This window comes from Tiliqua scincoides, chromosome 12, assembly GCF_035046505.1.
Source record: "Tiliqua scincoides isolate rTilSci1 chromosome 12, rTilSci1.hap2, whole genome shotgun sequence".
NCBI lineage: Eukaryota > Metazoa > Chordata > Lepidosauria > Squamata > Scincidae > Tiliqua > Tiliqua scincoides.
This window is the reverse complement of record NC_089832.1, coordinates 18,525,600-18,547,922: the sequence shown is the minus strand read 5'-3', so window position 1 is coordinate 18,547,922 and position 22,323 is coordinate 18,525,600. Positions and strand designations below refer to the sequence as shown.

Genomic DNA, 22,323 nt, shown 5'->3' with positions numbered 1-22,323 from the left:
CCTGTTAAAAAAACTGTTGGTGTGCCTTGACAATTTTAGCTCCTTGTCAGTGCGCTGTGAGATGAAAAAGATTGAAAATCGCTAGTTTAACTGAAAAACACGAAAAGCTTCTTTCCAAGTGACTGGGAACAGCTCTTCATCATTTCCTACATGCTAATGGTTCACTCCCCACTTCAGTGTCGTTTCTTAAGTAGGATTTAAAACACAATTGCACCGATTTCCTGCAGAGACACAGAAGTACATTTTTAACCTTCCCCCCCCCCCACAGAATGGATAAATCCTCCTCTTCCCCCCATCTCCTCTCAAGCACCAGCTTTCTGTATTCATGGGGGGGGGGGGAGAGAGAAAAAGGCCCTCAACAAAGGCCCTAGCTCTTCCTTTGAATAATAAAATCAGTCCTTTGTTGTTTGGGAGAATAATAACCCTGAGAGTAATAGGCAAATGCACGTTATTGAAATATGCAATATGGAACTACGTGTAGTGAGGAGGACATCCAAAGTTAGGACAAAATTCTAGAACAAAACTCTCTGTCGTTCCTCAAGTGGGGAACTGCTGAACCCCCCTTCCAGGCAAGCCAGGATTTTAACTGTCTCTAGAAAGAGCTGAGCACAGTCACCCAGAGGCAGGGATGGATTCTTGTGCTCTCACATGGGCTTCCAAAATGCTGCATCTTAAATAGGAGGTCCCTCTGATTGACCACAGACTGCCCAGGAGTAGGTGGAGCTTAACCCCCAGGTGAGCGAGGACCCTCAATGATCCTGGCCCTAAGGCACATCAGGTTTCCAACATTAAAACCAGCACTTGGAATTGCAGTCAGAAAGGGACTCGGGGCCAGCCAAGGGACAACAGCCCACAGCAGTGGCATAGCTGGAAGGGGTGCAAAGCTAAGTTTTGCAGGGAGCCTCACTGCAATGTGCAAGGGGCCCCTGTCCCGTGAAAATCCCCTTTTTCCTTCATTGTGATTTTATATCTGGTTATGGACTATGGACTAAAACATCATGCAGGTCAAACCTCAGCACACAGGCCACAATCAGGTCAAGTCACAAGCTTACACAACCTCCACCTCCCTGTGGTTACACATTATAGGCATCTTAAACCCACCTCCCTATGAAGAAGTCTGGCATAGTAAATCATTGTTTAAGTGTCTCCTACATTACTGTATTCATTGTATTGTTTTAACCCAATCACTGCTTAAGTACTGTATCAAAACCTGAACTGCCTTCTATGTGTTGCTGACTCATTGCATTGTTTAAGTTCCCCCATCTAGGAAGCCAGTCATTAGACCCCATTGAATAAGAACATAAGAACAGCCCCACTGGATCAAGCCATAGGCCCATCTAGTCCAGCTTCCTGGATCTCACAGTGACCCACCAAATGCCCCAGGGAGCACACCAGATAACAAGAGACCTGCAAGGCTTCCTGGGAATTGTAGTTAAGAACATAAGAACAGCCCCACTGGATCAGGCCATAGGCCCATCTAGTCCAGCTTCCTGTATCTCACAGCGGCCCACCAAATGCCCCAGGGAGCACACCAGATAACAAGAGACTTCATCCTGGTGCCCTCCCTTGCATCTGGCATAAGAACATAAGAACATAAGAACAGCCCCACTGGATCAGGCCATAGGCCCATCTAGTCCAGCTTCCTGTATCTCACAGCGGCCCACCAAATGCCCCAGGGAGCACACCAGATAACAAGAGACCTCGTCCTGGTGCTCTCCCCTACATCTGGCATTCTGACTTAACCCATTCCTAAAATCAGGAGGTTGCGCATACACATCATGGCTTGTACCCCATAATGGATTTTTCCTCCAGAAACTCGTCCAATCCCCTTTTTAAAGGCGTCTAGGCTAGACGCCAGCACCACATCCTGTGGCAAGGAGTTCCACAGACCGACCACGCGCTGAGTAAAGAAATATTTTCTTTTGTCTGTCCTAACCCGCCCAACACTCAATTTTAGTGGATGTCCCCTGGTTCTGGTATTATGTGAGAGTGTAAAGAGCATCTCCCTATCCACTCTGTCCATCCCCTGCATAATTTTGTATGTCTCAATCATGTCCCCCCTCAAGCGTCTCTTTTCTAGGCTGAAGAGGCCCAAACGCCGTAGCCTTTCCTCATAAGGAAGGTGCCCCAGCCCCGTAATCAGCTTAGTCGCTCTCTTTTGCACCTTCTCCATTTCCACTATGTCTTTTTTGAGATGCGGCGACCAGAACTGGACACAATACTCCAGGTGTGGCCTTACCATCGATTTGTACAACGGCATTATAATATTAGCCGTTTTGTTCTCAATACCCTTCCTAATGATCCCAAGCATAGAATTGGCCTTCTTCACTGCCGCCGCACATTGGGTCGACACTTTCATCGACCTGTCCACCACCACCCCAAGATCTCTCTCCTGATCTGTCACAGACAGCTCAGAACCCATCAGCCTATATCTAAAGTTTTGATTTTTTGCCCCAATGTGCATGACTTTACACTTACTGACATTGAAGCGCATCTGCCATTTTGCTGCCCATTCTGCCAGTCTGGAGAGATCCTTCTGGAGCTCCTCACAATCACTTCTGGTCTTTACCACTCGGAAAAGTTTGGTGTCGTCTGCAAACTTAGCCACTTCACTGCTCAACCCTGTCTCCAGGTCATTTATGAAGAGGTTGAAAAGCACCGGTCCCAGGACAGATCCTTGGGGCACACCGCTTTTCACCTCTCTCCATTGTGAAAATTGCCCATTGACACCCACTCTCTGCTTCCTGGCCTCCAACCAGTTCTCAATCCATGAGAGGACCTGTCCTCTAATTCCCTGACTGTGGAGTTTTTTCAGTAGCCTTTGGTGAGGGACCGTGTCAAATGCCTTCTGAAAGTCCAGATATATAATGTCCACGGGTTCTCCCGCATCCACATGCCTGTTGACCTTTTCAAAGAATTCTATAAGGTTTGTGAGGCAAGACTTACCCTTACAGAAGCCATGCTGACTCTCCCTCAGCAAGGCCTGTTCGTCTATGTGTTTTGAGATCCTATCTTTGATGAGGCATTCCACCATCTTACCCGGTATGGATGTTAGGCTGACCGGCCTATAGTTTCCCGGGTCCCCCCTCTTTCCCTTTTTAAAAATAGGCGTGACATTTGCTATCCTCCAATCTTCTGGTACCGTGGCTGTTTTGAGGGACAAGTTGCATACCTTAGTCAAGAGATCTGCAACTTCATTCTTCAATTCCTTAATAACCCTTGGGTGTATGCCATCAGGGCCCGGTGACTTATTGATCTTTAATTTATCAATGAGGTCTGAAACATCTTCTCTTTTAACCTCTATCTGACTTAACTCCTCGGTCAGGAGGGGCCGTTCGGGCAGCGGTATCTGCCCGAGGTCTTCTGCCGTGAAGACAGATGCAAAGAACTCATTTAATTTCTCTGCCATCTCTAAGTCTCCTTTTATCTCCCCTTTCCCTCCCTCACCATCCAGAGGGCCAACCGCTTCTCTGGCGGGTTTCCTGCTTCTAACATATTTGAAGAAGCTTTTATTATTCCCCTTAATGTTGCTGGCCATGCGTTCCTCATAGTCTCGCTTGGCCTCCCCTATCACCTTCTTACATTTCTTTTGCCACAGTTTATGTTCCTTTTTATTCTCTTCATTAGGGCAAGACTTCCATTTACGGAAGGAAGCTTCCTTGCCCTTCACAGCCTCTCTAACTTGGCTGGTTAGCCATGCGGGCACTCTCCTGGATTTAGTGGAACCCTTCTTTCTTTGCGGTATACACCTCTGCTGGGCCTCTATTACTGTTGTTTTAAGCAGCCTCCATGCACTCTGGAGAGACTGGACTCTTTTTACCCTCCCTTTCAACCTCCTCCTAACCAGCCTCCTCATTTGAGGGAAGTCCGCCCGTCGGAAGTCAAGGGTTTTTGTTAGAGATTTGCCTGGTATTCTTCCCCCAACGTGCACGTCAAAACGGATCGCAGCATGATCACTGTTCCCCAATGGCTCAGTAACGTTTACATCTCTAACCAGGTCCTGCGTACCGCACAAAATTAAATCCAGAGTCACCTGTCCTCTGGTGGGCTCCTTGACTAGCTGATCTAAGCCACAGTCATTTAGCACGTCAAGAAATCCGGTTTCCTTATCGTGACCAGAACACAAATTGACCCAGTCAATATGAGGATAATTGAAGTCCCCCATGATTACAACCCTGTCCCTCCTTGTCACCTCCCTGATCTGTTTCCTCATTTCAAGGTCCCCATCAGATTTCTGGTCTGGAGGACGATAGCACACCCCCAGTATTACATTGCTGCACAAGCCTGGTAATTTAACCCACAGAGATTCTACGGTGGAGTCGGACCCACCTTCAATCTCTACTGTGCTGGATTCTATCCCTTCCTTAACATAAAGGGCCACCCCACCTCCAACACGCCCCTGCCTGTCCCTCCTGTAGAGTTTATAGCCCGGGATTGCGGTATCCCACTGATTCTCCGCATTCCACCAGGTTTCTGTTATGCCCACTATGTCAATATTTTCCCTTGTCACCAGACATTCCAGTTCTCCCACCTTTGCTCGTAGACTTCGGGCATTCGCATAAAAGCATTTATACACGGAATGCCCCAGGATGGGCTGCTTATTCGCTCCTTTGTCCCCGCATCCTCTCATTGTGCCAAACCGTCTATCACATCCCATCACCCTACCTTTCCCAATTTCTTCTCCTACCCTGCCTTTGTCTTGTTGTTCTCTAACCTCCCCATCCTCATCCCATAGGGATGAGGAGTCCCGAACCGGATGCCCCTCGGCTCCTGTCGGCCTTCCCCCAGGGATCAGTTTAAAAGCTGCTCTGCCACCTTTTTAATGTTATGCGCCAGCAGTCTGGTTCCATTCTGGTTCAAATGGAGCCCGTCCCTCTTGTACAGGCCCCGCTTGTCCCAAAACGTTCCCCAGTGCCTAACGAATCTAAACCCCTCCTCCCTACACCACCGTCTCATCCACGCATTGAGACCCCTGATCTCCGCCTGCCTAGCTGGCCCTGCGCGTGGAACAGGTAGCACTTCAGAGAACGCTACCTTTGAGGTCCTGGCTTTCAGCTTCCTGCCTAAAAGCCTAAATTTGGCCTCCAGGACCTCCCAGCTACACTTGCCCACATCGTTGGTGCCGACATGCACCACAGCCGCTACCTCTCCCCCAGCACTGTCTACTAGCCTGTCTAGACGAGAAGTGATGTCCGCAACCTTCGCACCAGGCAGGCAAGTCACCATGCGGTCCTCACATCCGTCGCAAACCCCCCTCTCTATGTTTCTAATAATCGAATCCCCCACTACAAGAAGCCCCCGACCCCCCTCCCGCCGAGGAGTATCCCGAGGAGTATCCCGAGGAGTATCCTGCTGGCATTCTGACATAGCCCATTTCTAAAATCAGGAGGTTGCGCATACACATCATGGCTTGTAACCCGTAATGGATTTTTCCTCCAGAAACTTGTCCAATCCCCTTTTAAAGGCGCCCAGGCCAGACGCCGTCACCACATCCTGTGGCAAGAAGTTCCACAGACCAACCACACGCTGAGTAAAGAAATATTTTCTTTTGTCTGTCCTAACCCGCCCAGCACTCAATTTCAGTGGCTGTCCCCTGGTTCTGGTGTTGTGTGAGAGTGTAAAGAGCATCTCCCTATCCACTCTGTCCATCCCCTGCATAATTTTGTATGTCTCAATTAGGTCCCCCCTCAGGCGCCTCTTTTCTAGGCTGAAGAGGCCCAAACGCCGTAGCCTTTCCTCATAAGGAAGGTGCCCCAGCCCAGCAATCATCTTAGTCGAATCTTGCTGATAATCCTTTCACACACTCCCAAGCACCCTGCTGGTAGTAAGCAAGCTTCAATCCAGCTCAGCTCTGTCTGAAAACCCCTTTTAAGTGAGGGCTTCCTCTCACATGCTCTCTCTCTGGCTCTCCCTCCAAGGACCAACACATCTGTGTTGTGTCAGAGGGTCCTCTCCACAGGACTCTCCCCCCCTCCAACTGCTCTACAGGATAGGTAACTATCTTGTGTCTGGAACTCTTTCCCTTCTTCCCCCCCTTTTTCTCCCCTTCTCTCCCCATCTTTAGTTAGCAACTGGGTTTGGCAGACCAGGGACCCCTAAAATCCTTCCCTACAACCTTTCCCTTTTCTAATTTCCTCGCATGCACCAAATACTCTTTACATGCAACCACCATAAAAGCTAGGTACACTAGATTCAAGTATTAGGACCAAGAAACATACACATCATTCCTCCATGTGCTTTATGTTTACCTTTGTGCTTTTGTAATAAAACTATAATCTTTTATTAAAAGTTATCTTTCTCTCAGTCTCCTCTTTAAGCTAAAGGGAATTTCTCTGCGTTATACCGTCTTGTTATCCAGCCTGCGATCCTGAGGTTCCAATAAGGGCAGTATAATAATTCCCCTAAACAAAACAGCCCTTTTGGTAACACCCCTCCCCTTCAAAGCCATTCCAGCTGGTGGGAGCAAAATGGAGGTGAATGCAGGGAGGTGAATACCCCCATCTTGTTCCCAATCCATAATGGCTCCAAAGGGGAGTCGGAGGGGCCACTTGTACACTATGGTGAGGCTCCCTGCAAAACTTGGCACTTTGCACCCCCTCTAGCTACACCACTGGCCCACAGCCAAGAAGAGGAATGCTGTGCTGGGATGAAGAGGGTCTAATGCAGTTTCTCTGCTAGATATAAGAAAGTGTCATTACTTAACTGGGGAAATAGATCAGGGGCTCTGAAATACATTGGTGGCCACACTGCAGTCACCCAATGCAGTTTGCTAGCAAAACATTTCAGACAGAGCAGGGACTCCTTGGCTGCACACTTTCGAGCTTGAGAGTCACAGTAATAACTTAAGCCTGCAAAACTGGTTGGGAAAAACTTTTTTCCCCTAAAAAAATGCATGGTGGTTTTATAAGAATTTGGGGTGCAGATTCCAAAAATGGCATAACTTTTCCCCTATCAAGTCTAGTTTCTGAGATAATGGCATAGCCTACTGAGTGAATGGTTCAAGCAACTTCCTTGTAAGGAAACCTTGGTGTAGTCTTCCTCATGAGGAAGCTGCTTGAACCATTCACTAACAAGGCTGTTATGTATGCAGGTACAATGTGTAAGTTATGCAGGATCAAAATCCTGCATAACCAATTGGCCCAGTCATGGGTGGCCAATCAGGAGGAGGATCGAGATGCTACCTGTCCGATTGGCCCTCTAGTTTAGCCTGCCAATCCAGTGGACTGAGACTGATTCAACAGCAACAATCGTGGAGAAGCTGGGCAGAGCTAAGGGGTATAAAGCAAGGGGTGTTTGCCTTGTGCTTTTATTGCTAGGCTCTGTTCTGAAGACGAAATAAATGTGTTGAGCTGTTATCTCTTGGCCTTCATTTATTCACATGGACCTGCTATTTAACAAAGGCTATGCTGTATCTCCGAAACTAGATGTGACAGGGCGAAGCTGATGCAATTTTTGGAAAAAGCACCATTCCCAAATACAACCAGGAATAGGTCTAAGATAACAAAATGGGTGTTGGCCTGTGTAATCTTTTCCAGAACCAAAATTCCTTGGAGCCTTCCTGGAAGAGAAAAACCCATGTGACAGAGCTCCAGAATTCACAGGTACCAACCCTGTTTTCTGTGTAACTTTTTCTCTGTGACCAAGAGGGTGGCATGGAAATGAATGAGCTTACTTATTCGCATAACTTGGAAGAACAACTCAGGTCAAACATTGCAGCTCTATCAATCCCAAACCATGATCCAAAAATTCTGGTAGCAGTCCCCAAATCCATCAGTCTTCTTGTGAAAATCCACCAAGCTTGTCCACATGCTTCTTAATCATGCTTAAAATAAATACGTTATATCGCAACTTTTGCACCCTGGAGTGTTGCCCTTTCAACATTTTCACATCAAACTTTTTTTTTCTCAGCTTTTCACCCTTTTGACCCACATGATCTTTATTCTTGCAAGTTGCAAGCAAAATTCAGATTTTCAGGTTGCACCAATGGAGCTTATTCCTGGGTAACTGCATAGGATTGCAGCCTTAAGACTATGAAATGCATGAAGCCATGTTGTTGGCAACCTTCAGTCTTGAAAGACTATGGTATCGCGCTCTGAATGGTGGTTCTGGAACAGCGTCTAGTGTGGCTGAAAAGGCCAATCCGGGAGTGACAATCCCTTCCACACCGGGAGCAAGTGCAGTCTGTCCTTGGTCTGTCTCCCTGGCTATGGGCCTTCCTTCTTTGCCTCTTTGCCTCAGACTGTTGGCAAAGTGTCTCTTCAATCTGGGAAAGGCCATGCTGCACAGCCTGCCTCCAAGCGGGCTGCTCAGAGGCCAGGGTTTCCCACCTGTTGAGGTCCACTCCTAAGGCCTTCAGATCCCTCTTGCAGATGTCCTTGTATCGCAGCTGTGGTCTACCTGTAGGGCGCTTTCCTTGCACGAGTTCTCCATAGAGGAGATCCTTTGGGATCCGGCCATCATCCAATCTCATGACATGACCAAGCCAACGCAGGCGTCTCTGTTTCAGCAGTGCATACATGCTAGGGATTCCAGCTCGTTCCAGGACTGTGTTGTTTGGAACTTTGTCCTGCCAGGTGATGAAGCCATGTAACCACAAGGAAAAAGCACTTAATTGCTGAGTGAAAACACATGGAACTGATAGCACTGAATGCTATAAATGGGTAGAGCTATTGGGTATAATGGGTCTGGCTATTGGGCATAGCTATACCCAGCTGCTGAAATGCAGATTGAAAAGCACTGCTCTCTCACAAATCTGCTACTCGAGATTAGGAGTTAGGGAAATGGAATTCCTTCAGCTGGGGGCATGCCATGCCCAGTATAAACCCAACTATATTAGATGGTTACAGCATATATATTTTTCAGCTTTTCCTTTTGTGAAATTGAGTCTTTATTCTTCCATTTTATGATGCTTAATTAATGCCTGGGCAACCCTTGAAGGGTCTGCAGTGATAAGACTTGGGCCACTTTCCACTCCGAGGAGCAAAATGGGAAGGAGGAAAAAGCCCTCTTTATATTTTTCTGTCTGACAGCCAGTCCTATCAAAGTAAATTTCCACCTCAAGCTCTGGAAAAGCTTTCATTATCTGTGATAGAGTGTGGCCTAAATAGCTGGTGATTTTTCATTATGTTTCTTTTCTACCATTTTATACACCTTACAAAGATTATAGTTCATTGTCCTGATATTTTCCACCTGCTTCTCAACGTTTGATTTACTCTTGCACATAAGTGAGGTCTTTTTTGTCAGTGCCTGTCATTCTAAGTTGCTGGTCACAATCATTCAAATTGTTAAGAGTCCTCCGCTACCCCTTTTGTAGACAGGAATAACTGGTATTTTATTTTTACCTGCTTGCAAAAGACTGTGGAGTTCTGGGTTATCCATTAACTTTTCGGTTATTTTCCTAAGGCATTGACAGAAGTATTAAAGAGAAAATTTAATTTCTCCAGCTTCTTCTCAGAAAGGGAGAAAAGAGCTGGGAAGTTAAGGTGTGTGAAATCTCCAGACCTTTGGCTGGAGAGGAGAATTTGAATCCACTCTACAGTATAAATAACACCCAATCAAAGGTGTTAATCTGTAGAAATTCCACCCTTGCAGAGATTTGCACCATTCTCTGAACAACAGAATGAGATTTCACTTTTCCTGCATTTTAAATGCATGAAGTTGAACTGTAATTGGGGGAAGAACTCAAGAGTCCATTTAGCATAGAAAGAGTTTTTAACAGTGATTACAGGGCTAAATGCTGCTCTGTGGCAACCACAGGGACAAATACAGAGAAGAGAAGTTTGCTTTGCACTGCAGCTAAAACCAGATTGCTTTTCTCAGGGTAGCAGCTGCAGTGATGTCAACCTTCTTTCCTTCTTCAGTTCATTTTAATCAGGCCACGAAATGGGGTCACAGCTGGCAGCCCCCCCCCCAACCTATGACTGGAACGATGCTCTATGCACTCCTGGCCAGTGGACATGTGGCAAGCACAATGCTCTCCATCAGTTGTGTCATTCCCACCAGACTCATACGTAAAGCCAAATTCTTGGGAGGAAGGGGTCAATCCAGCTTCTTGCCCATCTCAGCAGCACCTCACCTTGCAGCGATGAACATGAACCATCAGTGTCTACAAACCCAAATAATAGCTGTTGACTACACAGGCCTACCAAAAAAAAGCACTTCTCAAGATTGTTTGAACAAATTTAGGACTTTTTTGGAGTGCTGAATTCAAAAATGGCATTGGTTTTGTCCAATTTGCTCTAGTTGGGGGGGGGGGGGGTACTTCATAGCCACCTTATATGCTGATTCAAGCAGCTTCCTTGTGAGGAAGCTGTCACCATGGCTTCCCTATGAGGAAGCTGCATGAATCATTAGATAAGGTGGCTATGCTCAACATCCGCAGATATTCAAATCCTTGGATTCCGAGCCCGCAGATAAGTAGGGCCCACTGTATGTAGTAACTAGCTATCATGACTACCTTCTGTACAAGACATAAAACTGAGTATCTGTTCCATCAGAAACCTTAACGCATTCTAGCAGAACAATGAAACCTCTGGCTGTCTCACCAGGCTACGTTAATTAACAAGCTGTACAGTTGCTGAGAACTTTTGGAGGACTTCGTCACTCCCACGGAGCACAGAGTGGCTCTTTACGGCAAGAAGGAAAGTAACTTCTATAAGAAGGCACGGATTCCTGGACGATGGCACAGCAAGCCTTTGTATTAAAACACGGAAAACAGAGATGGACACATGGCAATTGAGAATCAATAAAAATACTTGAAACACAAAGCTCCTCATTTTCGGGGATATTACTCCCACAGCAATAAACACTGTTCTCTGACATTGAAACTATTAGTTCACATCTCGCCACCACGGCTGCCAGAGAGGAGAGCTTCAAATGGAATGCGATCGCTTTCTCCCATCTTCACAAGAAAGAAGAGGAGCATGTCTGAGGCAGAGAAGTCCTTAAACAAACACGGACAACTTGAAACAGGAATGGCTCTGACAAGCAGCTGAAGTGCTTGGGAGTGAAAGCGGCCTGTAAACAGTTACAGTGATGTTTAAAATCTCTACACAGTGTATGGCCAGTCCATTGGAGAATTACTTTGCTGAATGGCCTGGTGCTATTAATCTTCTAAGAAAACATTTGCAGTGACCTCTTTTCCCCTTAAGAAAGGCTTAACAGAACTGCTTACAGAAGTCATTCACAAACTTTACTTTTTGGCTACAGCCCCTTAGGAGCTCTTCTCAAGTTCCAGCCCCCCCCCCCCATAAACAAGGATACAACAGGAGCAGATCAACACCAGGCTAAGAACGTAAGAAGAGCCTCCCTGGATCAGGCCAAAGGCACACCTGGTGCAGCTTCCTGTATCTCACAGTGGCCCACCAGATGCTTCAGGGACCACACAGAGCAACAAGATCCCTACATCCTGATGCCCTCCCTTGCATCTGGCACTCAGAGACAGCCTAATCTCTCTGTGAAGCCTCTGAAGACTCTTCGAAGGTTGCCTGAAACCCAAGACTGGCAGAGATGTCCACTACCACCTGCCTTCATTCACCCACCTGTGCAGCACCTCCACCTCCTCCCTGGATTGAATCAAGAGGGGGTTGGAACAGAAGAGAAAGTCTGATGCTCTAGCCCAGGGGTGTCAAACATAAGGCCCGGGGGGCGGATGTGGCCCGTGGAAGCTTTTTATAGGGCTCTCAGGCTTTCAGCTGCAGTGTAGTGCTGAGGTGTTACCGCTGAAAGGGCAGTCCACGTGAAAATTGGGCTCTCCCATATCTTGAAGTATGATCAAGATTCGTATATTTTCTCTTCTGTCATTTGCAGCCAATGAGTTCCTAAGTGAGCAAAAAGTGTTCATTGTTAGTTATGGCCTGTTTAATGACATCACTTCTTGCCTAATGACGTCACTTCCGGCCCTCAGCAGGCATCATGAATGCTATGTGGCCCTCTGTATGAAATGAGTTTGACACCTCTGCTGTAGCCCCACTGCTCACTTATCCTACTTGCCTCCTCTATTGCTCCTTACCCCACTTCCTGTTCAAATCCAGGGGATGGGAGGAGGAAGAGCCGCAGTAGTAGTGGCAGTATTATTCTGTTGTAATACTGCCTTCACACTTCTTATTTAATGCAGCAACTGTTACCCTGCACATGTCTGATCTTGGAAGCTAAGCAGGGTCAGGCCTGGTTAGTACTTGGATGGGAGACCGCCTGGGAATACCGGGTGCTGTAGGCTTATACCATGATCTCGGAAGCTAAGCAGGGTCAGGCCTGGTTAGTACTTGGATGGGAGACCGCCTGGGAATACAGGGTGCTGTAGGCTTATACCAGAGTCTTTTGAGACTGAAGGTTGCCAACCTACCTAGTGTTGCTGTTTTATTCTCTGTTCTGTAAGCTGCCTTGTGTTGATTCTGCAACAAGAAAAGTCAAATAAATGTGATTTATAGACAATTGAGGGCCCAATCCTATCTAATTTTCCAGTGCTGGTGCAGCCATGCCAATGGGGCATGCGCTGCATCCTGTAGTGGGGAAGCAGTCACAGAGGCATCCTCAAGATAAGGGAATGTTTGTTCCCTTACCTTGGGGCTGCATTATGGCTGCACCGGTGCTGGAAAGTTGGATAGGATTGGGCCCTAAGTCTTGTCCCATGGCTAGAACTGCTGAAGGAGAAAAGAGCCCACGAGGGATGGGATTTTTTTTTATTTTTTGAAATGTGACATGCCAGAGGCACAACTGCAAACAGCTCCCATGAGAAGCAAAGTGGGGAGACTTGTATAAGGAAAACCCAGCGTGGCTGGAGAAGGAGCATTTGGAAAGCTGAGAAGCCTGAAGAGCCTGTATAAGAAGGAGGAACAGATAATGAAGGAACAGCGCATCGGTCGGGAAGGTTCAAGCACATAATGAGCTGAGGCTTGCGAGGGGTGCCAAAAATAACAAGGAGGGTTTTTTTGCTGTGTCCGAAACAAGAGGAAGAAACATACATGAGAAGAAGTGGCGCCAAAGCGACAGCTGGGAATAGAACTGAGAAAAGGTAACATCCTTATTATTTAAAGGTGTTTCCAGGAAATGTTTCTGCACTTCTAGAAAACTCTGTGTTCAGCCCCCCCCCCCCCACTTACAGCAGAAGTTGAAGCCAAATCTGAAAGGTAAGTCTCTCTCAGGCCTCTTTTACCTGCCACTCACGGGGCCATGAACATAAGAACAGCCCCACTGGATCAGGCCATAGGCCCTTCTAGTCCAGCTTCCTGTAACTCACAGTGTCCCACCAAATGCCCCAGGGAGCACACCAGATAACAAGAGACCTGCAAGGCCTCCTGGGAATTGTAGTTAAGAACATAAGAACAGCCCCGCTGGATCAGGTCATAGGCCCATCTAGTCCAGCTTCCTGTATCTCACAGCGGCCCACCAAATGCCCCAGGGAGCACACCAGATAACAAGAGACCTGCAAGGCCTCCTGGGAATTGTAGTTAAGAACATAAGAACAGCCCCACTGGAGCAGGCCATAGGCCCATCTAGTCCAGCTTCCTGTATCTCACAGCTGCCCACCAAATGCCCCAGGGAGCACACCAGATAACAAGAGACCTGCAAGGCCTCCTGGGAATTGTAGTTAAGAACATAAGAACAGCCCCGCTGGATCAGGCCATAGGCCCATCTAGTCCAGCTTCCTGTGTCTCACAGCGGCCCACCAAATGCCCCAGGGAGCACACCAGATAACAAGAGACCTGCAATGCCTCCTGGGAATTGTAGTTAAGAACATAAGAACAGCCCCGCTGGATCAGGCCATAGGCCCATCTAGTCCAGCTTCCTGTATCTCACAGCGGCCCACCAAATGCCCCAGGGAGCACACCAGATAACAAGAGACCTGCAAGGCCTCCTGGGAATTGTAGTTAAGAACATAAGAACAGCCCCGCTGGATCAGGCCATAGGCCCATCTAGTCCAGCTTCCTGTGTCTCACAGCTGCCCACCAAATGCCCCAGGGAGCACACCAGATAACAAGAGACCTGCAATGCCTCCTGGGAATTGTAGTTAAGAACATAAGAACAGCCCCGCTGGATCAGGCCATAGGCCCATCTAGTCCAGCTTCCTGTGTCTCACAGCGGCCCACCAAATGCCCCAGGGAGCACACCAGATAACAAGAGACCTGCAATGCCTCCTGGGAATTGTAGTTAAGAACATAAGAACAGCCCCACTGGATCAGGCCATAGGCCCATCTACTCCAGCTTCCTGTAACTCACAGTGTCCCACCAAATGCCCCAGGGAGCACACCAGACAACAAAAAGACATGCATGGCCTCCTGGGAATTGTAGTTTAAGAACATAAGAACAGCCCCGCTGGATCAGGCCATAGGCCCATCTAGTCCAGCTTCCTGTGTCTCACAGCGGCCCACCAAATGCCCCAGGGAGCACACCAGATAACAAGAGACCTCATCCTGGTGCCCTCCCTTGCATCTGGCCTTCTGACACAGCCCATTTCTAAAATCAGGAGGTTGCGCATACACATCATGGCTTGTACCCCGTAATGGATTTTTCCTCCAGAAACTCGTCCAATCCCTTTTTAAAGGCATCCAGGCCAGATGCTGTCACCACATCCTGTGGCAAGGGGTTCCACAGACCAACCACATGCTGTGTAAGGAAATATTTTCTTTTGTCTGTCCTAACTCTCCCAACACTCAATTTGAGTGAATGTCCCCTGGTTCTGGTGTTATGTGAGAGTGTAAAGAGCATATCCTGCTCCATCTTTTTGAGCCAGCGCCATGCAGTCCTGGGTTGCTCACTAGTGTGGGCTGCACCCTCAAGACAGATGCTCTCAACTGGAGCCTTGCAGTTGGGGGCATCGATCTGTGAAGTCCTCAACAACTTTGAGTTTACCCAGAGGGCAGCCCAGTCCTAACTAGCGTGGGCACAACATGGTCACACGGCCTCTGCTATATCCAGCACGTTAGGGGCAGGCTGGAGGCCTCCTAGGCCCCTTAGAACTATCCTAAGGGGATAGTTCTCCCCTTACCCCGAGTGTCATGAAACTGTTGTTTCATGTAGGTCTTTGCTTCTTCCCCTGGTGTTAGAGTAGTCGGGACACCTCAGGCGTAAAAGATCCAGGTGAGAAGTGCCTGGATGGCCCTTCTTATGTCAACAGAAAGAGAGCTGCTGTCCCTGGTCTACCCTGGATCATGTCCTTTCCAGGGACTCTTGCAGGTGTCTCTTTTCTTTTTAGATGCTGGATGCCTTTGGGACAGGAGATCATCTTCTCCCCTTTTTGCTATGCCAGCTGGTTTGAGAATGTTGTAATTGAAAACTGGCGTATAAATCATCCTCTTCATATACTGTAATAACCAAGCACATTCTTTGACAAGTTCAGCCATTATGCGAATGCTGATAAAAATTTTTGGCAGCTGTCTTGCAATTCATGGAACTCTTTTCCTAGAAACATAGAGAATCCTGGTCTCCTCTTTGGATAGGAAGTCTTGCTCTCAAGCACCAACACAACTTTCAGGCTTGGAGCTGCCCCCCCCCCTCCCATTTCAGTATTTTCTGCATCAAACAACAGCTGGAACCATGTCACGTCAACTGTACATTCACAGAGAAACTCTAGAGCTAAAGCTTCAGTGGCTTCTAGGACATCAACTTGTGGGGTAAATGAAAGAGAAGCCCCAGCGCAAATGATAATTCTAAGTCATACAATCCTATTTTCTGAATATTAAGTTCAAGATAAAGTTACTAATAAGTCCCAGACCAATGGACTTTGAGGTACAGGCATGTTTCTAATTTCAAAGAACAAACTCAAGCAAAATTTACATTGACCCAAGAAATTCAACAGCTATTTCAAGAAGGAAGTGTGGGCTTCTATAGTCCAATACATCAAAGCTACTAATAAGACTCTGATTTTATGATTTTACATATGTGTAATGGGGTGTTGGTTTTAATTCTGTGCATTTTGTTTTGTTGTTTGTGACTAGCTGGTCAGATGACCATAAATAAAGTATCTATCTATCTACTAATAAGAAATAAATAGTCCCATGATAAATCTGGGATTGCTAGGGAATGAATAACAGGAATGAGGAGAAACATCAGGTAAGGGGCGCGTTGATTTTTTCCCTAAGAACTGCAGCCTCAGTGATTCCCAGTGGTGTCTTTCTTCTAAATTAAAAATAAATTATGACACCCAAATACATTACAAGCCATGATGTGTAAGTGCAACCTCCTGATTTTAGAAATGGACTATGTCAGAATGCCAGATGCAAGGGAGGGCACCAGGATGCAGGTCTCTTGTTACCTGGTGTGCTCCCTGGGGCATTTGGTGGGCCGCTGTGAGATACAGGAAACTGGATTAGATGGGCCTATAGCCTGATCCAGTGGGGCTTTTCTCATGTTCTTAAATAGCAAGTCAGAATTTGCACCCTCCCAAGTGTGATTCCATATTTACCTTCCTCAGAGAGGGATGGCTTTCAAAAGCTGGCCTTTACAAATCAACCACTGGAATCACAAATTGCATCCTATAGCCACTTAAGGATCTGGAGTTTGATCCTCTTGACCTTAGAACAGTCAAGTAGCTGAAGGCCAGATAGGCCAACTTCAGTCCTTCAGATCCATTTAACCTGTCACAGTATATCTGGCAATCTGCAGTGCTGGTGCTACTCAGTTCCTGCGAATGCATTGTGGGGCCGTTCTCAGTGGGCAAGATGCTACCCTGACAGGGATGGAGAGAAAGCAGATGTTTGAATCGTCATGAATTTTGGGATCACGGGAGCTGTAGGAATTGGTACAAATATACCCCTGACTACCATTCTTCATTGAAGGAAGGGAAAGGACAGGACTGAAGTGTCCAGGAAAGCAGGGTGGAGAGAGTCTTTTTATCCAGCTCAGCATTGCACACTACAAAGTCACAACACTCACGTGCTCTTCTTGATTAACAGGCCAAGAAAAAGAGGCACTGGTGAAATATGGGAAGGAAGTTAGGAAGGAAGTTAGGAAGGAAGGTGAGGGTAGGGCTGAGTTCGCCACCTCCTCCTCTGCATTCTAGGACCTCCTGCAGTGTCATCAGGTATTAGAGATGGGAACCCCTTACCCTGACACTGGGGTCCTCCCTCTGCTACACTGCTAAGGAATTTCCTCAGTCTTGCTGGCCTGTAGAGTACCCAAGATATCATACAAGGGACCCTTGTTATGGGTGGAACCCAAACAGAGATCTAAAGGCAGACCCTGTCCTTGAGGCTGACTGGGACAATCCAATCATGGACCACCAGGGGCACCCATCACCTGCCTCCATTGACACACCTCCGTTACTTCTCCCCCTCCTCGCTCCCTGGATTGCAAAACAAAGAGGTAACAGAGCAGAAGAGACAGAGCTGAAGTGGGCTACAGACCTTTCTGACCCACTGTTCCCCTCTTTTTACCACTGGGGGCACCGTTTGCAGAGAGTCAACTGAAATCTGGAGCCAGTTCTGGTTGTGCTTAAGGGAATGGTGCACAGTAATTCATTGTGTGAGAATATAATAAATGGTTGGCAACCTTCCTTCAGTCTCGAAAGACTATGGTATAAGCCTACAGCACCCAGTATTCCCAGGCGGTCTCCCATCCAAGTACTAACCAGGCCTGACCCTGCTTAGCTTCCGAGATCAGACGAGATCGGGCATGTGCAGGATTACCATTGCTGTCTTCTCTGTTTTTCTATTCTCTCATCTGAAGAAAATGTGAGTGGTGGTCAAGATCTTTGCATCACCTAAAGAAGGTCTTGTCTGAAAACTAGCAAGCACCCATTTCTGTCACTCTGTGCAATAAATAATTCAGTTATAGTGGAGTATGAAGAGAGTGGCCGGGGCGGCCCTGGGTGCAAGACCGCGGGGGGGGGGGTGTCCTAGAGTTTGCCCTAAGATGGTGGCCAGGGTGACCCTGGCTTCAGCCATGATTTGGCTTTTATTTGCTTTTATTGGAACTTAGTATACAAATTATATATATGGAACTGGTCTGTGCGACCTGGGACAAATAAATTTCCAAAAACAATTTTTCTCACCTTCCATATGTGTTCAAATGCAGGCATAATGGAAGACTCTGTTGCCTTTGGTGGCCTTTGTTGGGTGGATTTCAGAGGGATTTGCTTTTGATCGCTGTGAGCAGAGTTTGATCTTTTCCTAATTGCAAATGCATTCAGAAGATAGGTACTTATTCACAGTCGTGTAAAGTGCCTCTCCTCAAAAAAACAACACCTTTTACTTCAAAAGGGAGAAATAGGCAATAATGAATACAGCTATGATCACATGGAGTGTCTTGGAGCTGCGATCAAGCCAGGGAAAGCGCTGCTTTTTTCATAGGTTGCTCATTTTTTTTCAACATCCTGGGAAGCTGCATTGAGTGTTCCCAGTCAAGTGCTTTGTGATAGGCAGACATTATGATAGAAAGACATTTATTTATTTAATTGAGCCTTGTTGCATAAGAAAGCACGAGGAAGCCACGTCTGCTGGTAGACGGCAAGATCTATGGGAAGGCAGCTGATAGGAAAGGCAGGCAGGGCTGTTGCTTGAGGGCTACAACGGAGGCAAATTGCCTAAAAGGCTAATAAACCTTTCACAGATGGGACTGGATGAAGAAAGAGCTGGAAATGGAAATGTAAAAGACAAGGAGAGACAAGTCCTGCGTGTGCAATAGCAAGGGTGGATGAAGCAATCTCCCCCATCTCAATGCCAGTCACCTTTGAATGTGCTCATTCTGCTCAATCACCTGCTTTCTGGAGCTGATGCTGGGTGGGGTTGGGTTCCCCTTGAGGGTTTTAGCAAGTGACTGGGAATTCACCTGGACCCCGGACATCCAAGTGTTGGCTGTCGCTGTGAATGTCCTTTCTCTGCTTTTGTTGGAGAGCTTTCTAGGCCATTTCTGGATGGCTTTAATCTGGACAGTGACACAGGCCTTGGCGACATCTCATTTAGATGGCTGCAATACACTCTCTGGGGAAGGGGGTTGCCTTTGACAAGTTGTAACAGCCAGTGAAAGGCCCAGCAACCCTCTTTCACCTCCTGAGCCTGTCAGCGATCTTCTTTGCGCCTCCCAGCTTCTTGGAGCTGTCTGCAGTCTCACCGAGCAGTTTGTCTGGGCAGTGGCATAGCTAGATAGGATGCAAAGCACTAAGTTTTGCAGGGAGCCTCACTATGCAAGCAGCCACTTGCCATCAGAGCCATTCTGGGTGGGGGGGGAGCAAAACAGAGGTGTATACTTGTCTCCAAAGGGGACAGGAGGGACCACTTACACATCACAGGGAAGTTGCCCACAAAACTTACTGCTTTGCACCCCCTCTAGCTACACCACTGCCCATGGGAAGCAAGAAAAGTTGGACTCAGAACAAGCACAAGCTTGTTAGGAGAGAAGAGACGTGTCCACTCCAACGTCCTTGAGTTATGTATTTTACCCTGTGTAGACAGCCCCTCTCCCTAATGATGGGAGCTTCTTTGCTAGCATCAGCCTGGCCATGATCCTTGCACGTGTCTGACAAGATCCTAATGATGAGAACTTTGGCAGTAGCAACCTTTACAGTGATCTCAATCATTTTGCTGTCTATTTCTTGCCCACTAGCAAGATATTCCGATAAGTGAGCACCTAGCCTATAAAGTCTTACAACAACTTAGCAGGCCTCGAGACTTGACTTTCAACACCAGCCCGCTGTTGTGTCGCTCTGTCAGCCCCCCCTGTGACTCCCTATTGCAATCTACTCTGCGGTATATGCTTTGCTTTTAGACTTAAGAGATATAAAGGGCTTTGGACTGAGCACACTTCTTCCTCTGAATCCAAAGCGAACCCCCTGCCTGCAGCTAGAACTGCCTGGCTGAAACACAAGTGTTCAGATGCTTCAGCCATTCCAGGTTGTGGCAGCCTGACTACTGGCGGGTGTGGGTTTCAGGACTATGGGACCTCACTACTGCTTGCCAGGACACTTCCAGACACAGTGGAAAGGAATGCCTTTGATCCTGCCAAAGTGGTCTCTGACCAAGAAGCCTGAAGGGCTCTCTCTTCCCATAGGAGCCTGCCTCCCTCCTTGGCCCAATATCTGATATCTCTTCTAGGTCCCAGCTGAACAGAACGAGAGCGGCCTCCTTTGGTGCCCCATCTTTGCTGGCTTTCTGCCAAAACTCTTTTATTCCAACAGGCTTTTCATCTATGATTGGTAACCTGTTTGGCTCTTGTCAAATGCGCCTCTGGGTATGTGATGTTTTATTGCTTTTGCTGTCATTTTATTTGAGTTTAATACTGTTTAATTTCTGTGAGCTGCCTCGGGCTTATTTTTTTTTAAATGGAAAAGTGGAGTACACATCTCTAAAGTAAATCAAGATTCCTCATTGTGAATTAAAGGATTTAGTGGTGGTGGGACTGATAGTGAAACCTTCAGAGAAGACTGGATGAACTGTCAGAAAGGGATGTCTGATTGCCATGAAGCTGTGACCCTGAACAAGGGTGGGCAGAAAGACCTGTGAGGAAAGCCGAAGAAGCAGGGGCCTAGAAAAGGAGGGGGCAGAGTCCTAAGAAAGCAGCAGGGGGGCTAGGCAGGGTTGCTGGGGCAAAGTCCTACATTGGGTCTACCTTAGCACCCCCCCCCCCGCAAAGTGCATTGGACACCACTATTGTCACCGGTATTGAGAGTTCAGGGGTTGGCCCAGACAGGTGGGTTCTCTGATGGGTGAGGCTCTCCATGAAACGAACAACGTTGTCCACATCAGTGGCAAACTGGGGTGGTGATGGGGTGGTGATGGATGGCCATTTCTTTCCTTCAGTCTCCGCCTATGGAGAGAACTGCCTTTCCTCTGTGCAAGCTATTTAAGCCATTTCTGCCCAAGGTTGCCTAGATGCAAAAGGGAACAAATGTATACACCTGTGGGCTGAGCAACATGTTGGCAACCTTCAGTCTTGAAAGACTATGGTATCGCGCTCTGAATGGGTTAAACAAAGCAGGAAATGAAGAAAGAATGGGATCCCAGCATTTATTATTTATTTATTTGAAGAATTTTGGGCTGGAAACGTTATCTGAAAAATGCTTGGGCTGTGCTTCCTTTTTGAATCTTGCCCTATAGCAATGTTTAGTCAGAGCTTTGCTGCTTCTGCTGCTGTCGTTTTCAATCAGTGTTTTTTATCTCCCCTCATGGCTGCTGGCTTCTTCCTCCTTCCTGGTTTCTTCAACTGGGTGATCCCAACTAACCAGGGACCACAGAGTGCTCTATCACCCTACTCACTGCTGGGTAGAAAATCAGATTTGGTTGCTTGACGACCAGGGCAAGTGAGGTCAACCAAGAATTAGGGCAATCTAAATGAGATGGTCTGATTCAGCAAACTGGAGAGCGATTCAGATGCAGGGCAAAGACATACCCAGCACAGTTCCCAACACAGGTCCAACTAGCAACCTGGAAGATGCAACTTGAGAGATTTCATGCTGCCCCTGATGAACATATATGTAATCAATCTACGGAACTCCTTGCCACAGGATGCGATGATGGCACCTGGCCTAGAGGCCTTTAAAAAATGATTGGAGGAAAAGTTCAATATGTAGCAGTTCTATTTTTTTCACAGATTTCCATTGTGGGTTTTTTTTTGTTTGTTTACAAAAATGAGAAATGCAGGAAGTGGTGTTTTGATTTCGTTATCACAAAAAAAAAAACCCCCACCTTGAGCAGTTGGATAAATAAAAAGAGAGAATTTAAGGTAATTAAAGAAGTCTTGATGAAACAAAACAACTAAGATTACTGTTGGAATCAGCACCTCTGAATTGTATAAGAATCATTAAAAATTCAAGATAAACATTGTTTATGTTACTCAATTCACAAAATTTTTATGGGCCTGCAGACCACAGACGATCCTTGTTCCAGATCCTCCCCCCCCCCCCCCCGCTCAGCCGCCCTTTATGGGTTCCCTGACAGGTATCCAGTTGCTGGCTTTCTGCTTAAGGCTCCTTTCTGCCTGTGTGACTCCCACCCACCTCAGAAGGCTTCATCCTTCTCCCGTGCCCCTCTGGCAGCCAAGACAGGACGTGCACAAGTGAACCTTTTATTCCAAGGAGTTCCAAATATTGTCACTGATGAAGGGCGGTTTCCTGGTGCTGCCAAAAAAAATAAAAAATGTTTGCGAAAAGCAGCAAGTAGTTTTGAACTCAGCCCTCTCATCATGATTCATTCAGCAGTTCCTTGTTCTTTTCCAGAGAAAGGCCCAAACTAGTGTCCTACTCGAGTTTCCCCCAAGGGAGCAATGCTGGTATCTATAAAACAGTAAGAAGGCCCTTGTTACAAATGGCAGCCAAGGTGAGCTGGTGGGGAGTTCACTGCGGCTCACATTGCCTCTCTGAGAAGTAGTGACAGCTTAATAGATCTGAAAGAA

The 22,323-nt window shown here is 47.1% G+C and overlaps 1 pseudogene; it reads right to left on the bottom strand.

Moving 5' to 3' along the window:
• Nucleotides 1-17,517: 17,517 nt before the first annotated feature.
• LOC136663302 (5S ribosomal RNA) lies at nucleotides 17,518-17,637 on the bottom strand (annotated as a pseudogene).
• Nucleotides 17,638-22,323: the final 4,686 nt, after the last annotated feature.